Source organism: Lolium perenne, chromosome 5 (assembly GCF_019359855.2).
Source record: "Lolium perenne isolate Kyuss_39 chromosome 5, Kyuss_2.0, whole genome shotgun sequence".
In the NCBI taxonomy this organism is placed as follows: domain Eukaryota; kingdom Viridiplantae; phylum Streptophyta; class Magnoliopsida; order Poales; family Poaceae; genus Lolium; species Lolium perenne.
The window spans coordinates 26,312,818-26,320,138 of record NC_067248.2 but is presented as its reverse complement, the minus strand read 5'-3'; the positions used below and the strand labels follow the sequence as shown (position 1 = coordinate 26,320,138).

Below are 7,321 nucleotides of genomic sequence, written 5' to 3'. Positions count from 1 at the left end.
TTTATAACATGAACACTTAACCCCGCAAGTGATAACTCTAGGGGCTTAAGTCTCTTAAAAATGTAATTGATAAACTAACAAAATGATGAAAATTCAGAAAAAAAATCAAGCGTATCACAGTGTAGCCTACAGCGATAATGGATTTGCTGCATGCCGCATGAGTGATTTTTTTCCATCCATATGTGTGTCAACATTTGTTGTAGTTCCAGTCATTAATATCAAGATCATATTTTCTGTATTCCCATAATCTATTTCCTGCTGGGACACTCCGTTGTCTTACACAGTGCTCCCTCGCCTCGTCCGTTCGTTTCTCATCGTGTGTCCTGAAAACAAGCGCCGCCTCCCAACAAAAAAAAGGGTATCGGTTTACTGTTTAAATCATGTTCGTCTCTCTCGCTTCCCCTCTCGTCCTCCCGGCCTCCTCACCTCCCTCCACTCTCGATTCAGGTCGCTCACGACGATTTCGTCCAGTGGGGAAATCACGGCTGAATCCCCAAGGTTCTCGTCAGCAGTCGTGGAGTAGTTTGGACAGAGCGGCTCCGCTCGACGGCGCCGCGCTGCGGATCGATGATTCCGGTGCGGGGTTCTCGTTGGTGGAGGTTTATCCGGCGCTGCGCTTCCCGAGTCGAAGATACGGAGCCCGGACGAAAGTTGTGGGCGAGTAGGCGACGAGATTGGGTGTCTCCTCTCCGTGAATCGACAATTCCGAGGCTGGGCGTGTTATCGGCAGAGCATTCGGGAAAGGAGAGCATCGGCTTCATAGCTCTGGTGAGCACTTCTACATCGCTTGTTCTTAATCTCGTTAGTACTTTCGATTAATTTGCAGGTTGCTCGATTGATTGGTATGGTGCTTGATTTCCTCTTTCGCTATGGCTGTTCTCGGCTAGTTTAGACGCACGATCTAGTTTTCTGTGTACCAGTGCTCTGTTCTCGTCTACTTTTAAACATAAGGCTCGAAATGAGCCCGGCTTTGAATTAACGAAGCCATCAACCGGCTAGGAGTTACACCAGAAGTTACGACACACACGCGCCAAACGCACAAAGAAACCCACACAGAAGACAACACAGATAACGTCGAGCCGAAGCGCCCGCTTGAACCATGAGGAGGGAGCCTTGTCTTCTGCGGCACCGGAGCAAACACGGCCATGTCCACACCAACACAACCTCCACCGCACCAGGACTGCAACCCACGGGGAACTCAACGATGGGCCGGCCACCTAGTAGATCATGAGGAACCAAAGGAGAGGGGGTCTTGCGGCGACGCCTCCAAGAAGGTGAATGGCGCAAGAATGCGTCATCGTCGTCGGCAGAGATAAGGTCCTGCAAAGTTTTCACCCAGACCCGAGAGCCACCACCCCTGGAGCTCGGGCTAGGTCCAGACCCAAAACACAGCATCTTCCCCTGGCTTTGGGATAAGCACACCGGTAAGAGCTACGACCAGACGCCGTCCTAGCGAAGCCCCCCAAGGCGCTAGGAAGGACATCAGCTACCGTAGCAGACCGTGTAAAAGCAGCCAGGCCGATGCTGCGAGAGGAGCTGCGACACCAACGCGAGGTCACAGGGTGAACCACAAGACACTACTAGAGAAGCTTGCACAAAGCGAGGACCCTAAGAGGGCAGATTGGGGCGGAGGGACAGAATCCATCACTTCGAACAGGAGAGACAAAATCGGGACGCCTTCAACAAGGGAGCGACACCCACAGGTGTCGTCGTCACCGGCACAGGTCAACACCATGTGCAGCTTTCGCTGAGGTCCAAACCCGATCGAAATTCCGGTCGCCATCGCGAGGGCGTAGAGTAGACATCGCAGTAATCACTGCCGCACCCCCGACTACAGCCACACTATGAACTAGCCCCGACTAGGTTCATCCGCAGGGTGAAAGCACACGCTGGCTGGCAATGCCCGGCCAGACCCAGATCTAGATGTCAACGACATTAGAACGGCGGCAACTAGCGACCTCACCATTCCCAGGCGTGTTCTCGTCTACTAGTTCATGAATGTGTTCGTATATGCAGTCAAGGTGGTGATTGTAGTAGTCATGTGTATGGAATTTGTGAAGCTACTACACCTCCCGATCATAGATGTATGAATTTGGTGTTTTATACATCCTGATATACTTCTTCGTGCCCTATACAACTAACAAGTCTTCATGTTTTGCTACATGTTCATCCTCATACAACTATGGTGCTGATTAGATGCATTAATTTGGGTAATTTATACATCCTGTTGCACTTGTACTTTTCCATACACAACTAAGAAGTGTTCATGTTTTGCTGCATGTTCATCCTCATACAACTATGCGAATGAAGCCCAGTGATCAGGGGACACGTGAGCACCCCTAGCTGATCAACATGTGTCTAACGCCATCCATTCATCCATTAACAATCTTTGTTGTTGTCGCGCTGCCCCAAATCAAGCCCCACAGCAGACAGCGGCTCCTCCATAGCGAGCCCCATCTTCTTCTTATCCAGATGAGCGCCTCTATTTTCCCTGCCCGGCCAAAAATCAGAGCGCCACCGCCCTGGCCGAAAACGCCGCCGCCGGCGCTGACCTATCCTTGGTGTTGCTCCCCCTGACCTTCAGCTCCTCCATACCGCGCTCGCCTGCTGCGCCCTCTGCCGGCTCCCGCACGCCGCCCTGGCCGACAGCGCCCCACGCGCCTGCCTGTCGTGTCCTCTGCCAGCTCCCGCAGGCCGCCCTTGCCGGCAACGCCCTGCGCGCCCTTCGCTGGCTCCGCCACGCGCGCCCTCCGTCTCGCCCGCGCCGGCGGAGGAGGGAGCCGTGGCCCCTGGCCGTGTCGAGCCGTGGCCCCTGGCCCCTGGCCGTGGGAGCACGGGGCCATCTCATCCGTCCCCGGCTCGCCCGCGACGAAGAACGGAGAGGAGGCACGGTAGCGGGAGGGGGAATCACGTTTTGGAGGCGGCCCGTCCATCGATTCGCCTGGGAGGCGCCGCCGCTTCGCGACCCGGCCTTGGTGATATTGGTGGTTGCCGGTGGGGCGCACAGGGGCACTATCGGCGTCCCCCGCCGATGGGGAGCACAGGGACCATTGCATCCATCCCCGAATCGCCCACGAGGAAGAACAGAGAGGAGGCACCCAGGGGTGAGCCTATGGACGGATGGATGGCTGCAGAAACCTGTCGACAGCCTCATGCAGATCCCGGATAAGATTCAGAACTCTCTCAAGGTTGGTTGCTTCTTGACCAGGTAAATAATTTCCTCTTCTCACGCGATCGACATTATTCGCGCAGATGTAAGTAACTTTTGCCTGTTTGGGTCTTGTAATAGCTGCATTTGAGGCGTTTCTTGAAGACGGGCGGCGGTGGTGATGTCAAGGCTCAAATGTCGTCAGGGAATGTTAGGGGAGAAATGACCCTAGTTGGACTGATCATCATCCAGAAATGAAGGTAAATAAGTTGTACTAGAAGGATTACATGCCTCGATTGGATGAAGCTTGTAGGTTAATGGATGGTCTTGTATTATGAAAAGATAAATCGTGGTGGGACATCGGAAGCTGAAATCTTCCTTCTTTCTGGAACATCTCTCAGTTTGATGTGCTAGTTGGACTGATCATCATCCAGAAATGAAGGTAAATAAGTTGTACTAGAAGGATTACATGCCTCGATTGGATGAAGCTTGTAGGTTAATGGATGGTCTTGTATTATGAAAAGATAAATCGTGGTGGGACATCGGAAGCTGAAATCTTCCTTCTTTCTGGAACATCTCTCAGTTTGATGTGCTAGTAGGTCATAATTATTTCTAGATTGTTGAAATATTTTGATATACCCTGAACTGACAGTAGCAAATCTTCACAATTACAGGTCACTGTACCACAAGGCTCTCTTTGCAACCTTAATTTGAGATTTGAGGCAGGGTTACCACCGGATGCAGTTTACAACATTATAATTGATCCGGAGAACAAAAGGGTGTTTAAAAATATCAAGGTATGTACAGATGTTCTCTTTTTCAGAATTGACAAGCAACGTTGATAACAGGCACTATACTGAAGTGATAGTAGTAATGACCTCCTAACAGAAGAGAGTGGCGATATTAAGGAACGGTGGCGACAGAAAAGAAAATCTGGGCGACATGAAAATTCTCTTAGGGCGGCAAGACAAGAAGTATAAACTGCGAAACCTGGATGGAGTCATTGTTTACAACCAAGATAGTGTGTATGTTACAATCTCGTTGTTGATAGTGTAGTGTTTGTTGAGTTTTGGATTATTAACAGCAGTATATGTGTTATTAATAATAATATCATGTTCCCTGTGTTGTCATTTCTGATGTGGTATTATTTAATTAGGCCACGCTGGTGGAGAGTTGAAACAGTTCTAACAACAGCAGACAAAGTGACAAGATATACAATATATGCCAAATTTTCTATTCTCTCACAGGAACCGGTCCCACGCATGCATGCATTTTGGGAAGAAAAGTAGTACCAACCGTCTGTGAGCTTCCGTGTAGTGGCCGTTAGTAAGTGGCATAATCTAACGGTGGTGGACCAGGTCCAACGGTGATAACTAGGTGCTCACGTATCCCCGTGATCACCGAATCCACTCTTTGCAACTATGGTGTGGATTAGATGTATTAATTTGGTAATTTATGTTAAGGTTCATGCACTAGCCACTTGAACCAAAAGTCCGAACTGGGGGAAAGGGCTAGGCAATCTACTTATACACTTCAACACCCCCATGTAGGATAACGTTGCATAGAAAACAAAAATTTTCCTACGGCGAACACGCAATCCAAGCCAAGATGCAATCTAGAAGACGATAGCAACGAGGGGGTATCGAGTCTCACCCTTGAAGAGATTCCAAAGCCTACAAGATGAGGCTCTTGTTGCTACGGTAGACGATCACTTGCCGCTTGCAAAAGCGCGTAGAAGATCTTGATCACGATCGGTTCCGGCGCCACGAACGGGCAGCACCTCCGTACTCGGTCACATGTTCGGTTGTTGATGAAGACGACGTCCACCTCCCCGTTCCAGCGGGCAGCGGAAGTAGTAGCTCCTCTTGAATCCGACAGCACGACGGCGTGGTGTCGGTGGCGGTGAAGAAGTCCGGCGGAGCTTCGCTAAGCTATGCGGGAGATATGGAGGAGAGGGGGGCGGCTAGGGTTTGGGAGGGGGTGGCCGGCCACTTCAATGGGGCGGCCAGCTTGTGGTCTTGGGGTGGCCGGCCCCCTCCCTTGGCCCCTCATTATATAGGTGGATCCCCAAGTGTTGGTGTCCAAGTCTTCGAATAAGACCCGAACCAAAACCTTCCATAAGAGGGGAAACCTAGCCCAACTAGGACTCCCACCAAAAGGTGGGATTTCCACCTCCCATGTGGGGGTGGTCGGCCCCTATGGAGGAGTCCACTGGGGACTCCGCCCCAGCTAGGGTTGGCCGGCCATGGAGGTGGAGTCCCATGTGGACTCCACCTACCGTGGTGGTTTCGTCCGGACTTTTCTAGAACCTTCTAGAACCGTCCAGAGAACCGTCCGCGACATTTTAATTCACATAAAATGACATCCTATATATGAATCTTATTCTCCTGGACCATTCGGAACTCCTCGTGATGTCCGGGATCTCATCCGGGACTCCGAACAAATATTCGAACTCCATTCCATATTCAAGTACTACCATTTCAACATCCAACTTTAAGTGTGTCACCCTACGGTTCGTGAACTATGCGGACATGGTTGAGTACTCATTCCGACCAATAACCAATAGCGGGATCTGGAGATCCATAATGGCTCCCACATATTCAACGATGACTTTAGTGATCGAATGAACCATTCACATACATTACCAATTCCCTTTGTCTCACGATATTTTACTTGTCCGAGGTTTGATCTTCGGTATCACTCTATACCTTGTTCAACCTCGTCTCCTGACAAGTACTCTTTACTCGTACCGTGGTATGTGGTCTCTTATGAACTCATTCATATGCTTGCAAGACATTAGACGACATTCCACCGAGAGGGCCCAGAGTATATCTATCCGTCATCGGGATGGACAAATCCCACTGTTGATCCATATGCCTCAACTCACACTTTCCGGATACTTAATCCCACCTTTATAGCCACCCATTTACGCAGTGGTGTTTGGTGTAATCAAAGTACCTTTCCGGTATAAGTGATTTACATGATCTCATGGTCATAAGGACTAGGTAACTATGTATCGAAAGCTTATAGCAAATAACTTAATGACGAGATCTTATGCTACGCTTAATTTGGTGTGTCCATTACATCATTCATACAATGACATAACCTTGTTATTAATAACATCCAATGTTCATGATTATGAAACTAATCATCCATTAATCAACAAGCTAGTTTAAGAGGCATACTAGGGACTTCTTGTTTGTCTACATATCACACATGTACTAATGTTTCGGTTAATACAATTCTAGCATGATATATAAATATTTATCATAAACATAAAGATATAAATAATAACCACTTTATTATTGCCTCTAGGGCATATCTCCTTCAGTCTCCCACTTGCACTAGAGTCAATAATCTAGATTACATCGTAATATACCTAACACCCATGGCATTCTGGTGTTGGTCATGCTTTGCCCTAGGGAGAGCTTTAGTCAACGGATCTGCTACATTCAGATCAGTGTGTACTTTGCAAATCTTTACTTCTCCATCTTCGATGTACTCGCGAATCGAGTGGTAACGCAGCTTGATATGCTTCACCTCTTGTGTGACCTTGGCTCTTGTGCATTGGCGATGGCACCCATGTTATCACAAGAAATGATTAATGGGTCCAATGCACTAGGAACCACACCGAGCTCTACAATGAACCTCTTCATCCATACCGCTTCGATGAAGCCTCTCAAGCCGCTATGTACTCTGATTCTGTTGAAGACTTCGCCACCGTGCACCGCTTCGAGCTTGCCCACTTATCGCAGCACCATTCAATATAAACACGTACCTGCATTGTGACTTAGAGTCATCGGGATCGGTGTTCCAACTTGCATCGGTGTAACCGTTTACAACGAGCTCTTGGTTACCTCCATAACAAAGAAACATATCCTTAGTTCTTTTCAAGTACTTCGGGATATTCTTGACTGTCCGGTGCTCCATTCTGGATCACTTTGATATCTCGCTAGTCAAACTAACGGCATGTGCTATATCCGGTCTAGTACATAGCATGGCATACATGATAGATCCTATCGCCGAGGCATAGGGGATATTACTCATCCTTTCTCTTTTTCTGTCGTAGCCGGTCCTTGAGTCTTACTCAATACCTTGCCTCGGTAACATAGGTAAGAACCCTTTCTTACTTTCGTCCATTCTAAACTTCTTTAGAATCTTGTCCAGATATGT

General features: G+C 48.8%; 1 long non-coding RNA gene across 3 annotated transcripts; it reads left to right on the top strand.

Moving 5' to 3' along the window:
* Positions 1-2,426: 2,426 nt before the first annotated feature.
* On the top strand, positions 2,427-4,278 carry LOC127303146 (uncharacterized). 3 transcript variants are annotated; one of them, XR_011744664.1, is made up of 5 exons: positions 2,427-3,208; positions 3,290-3,408; positions 3,491-3,590; positions 3,673-3,945; positions 4,037-4,278. It is a non-coding gene; the product is annotated as an uncharacterized lncRNA (long non-coding RNA). The 3 variants fall into 3 exon arrangements; XR_011744663.1 differs by having other exon boundaries at positions 2,427-3,188; positions 3,491-3,945; XR_011744662.1 differs by having other exon boundaries at positions 3,491-3,945.
* Positions 4,279-7,321: the final 3,043 nt, after the last annotated feature.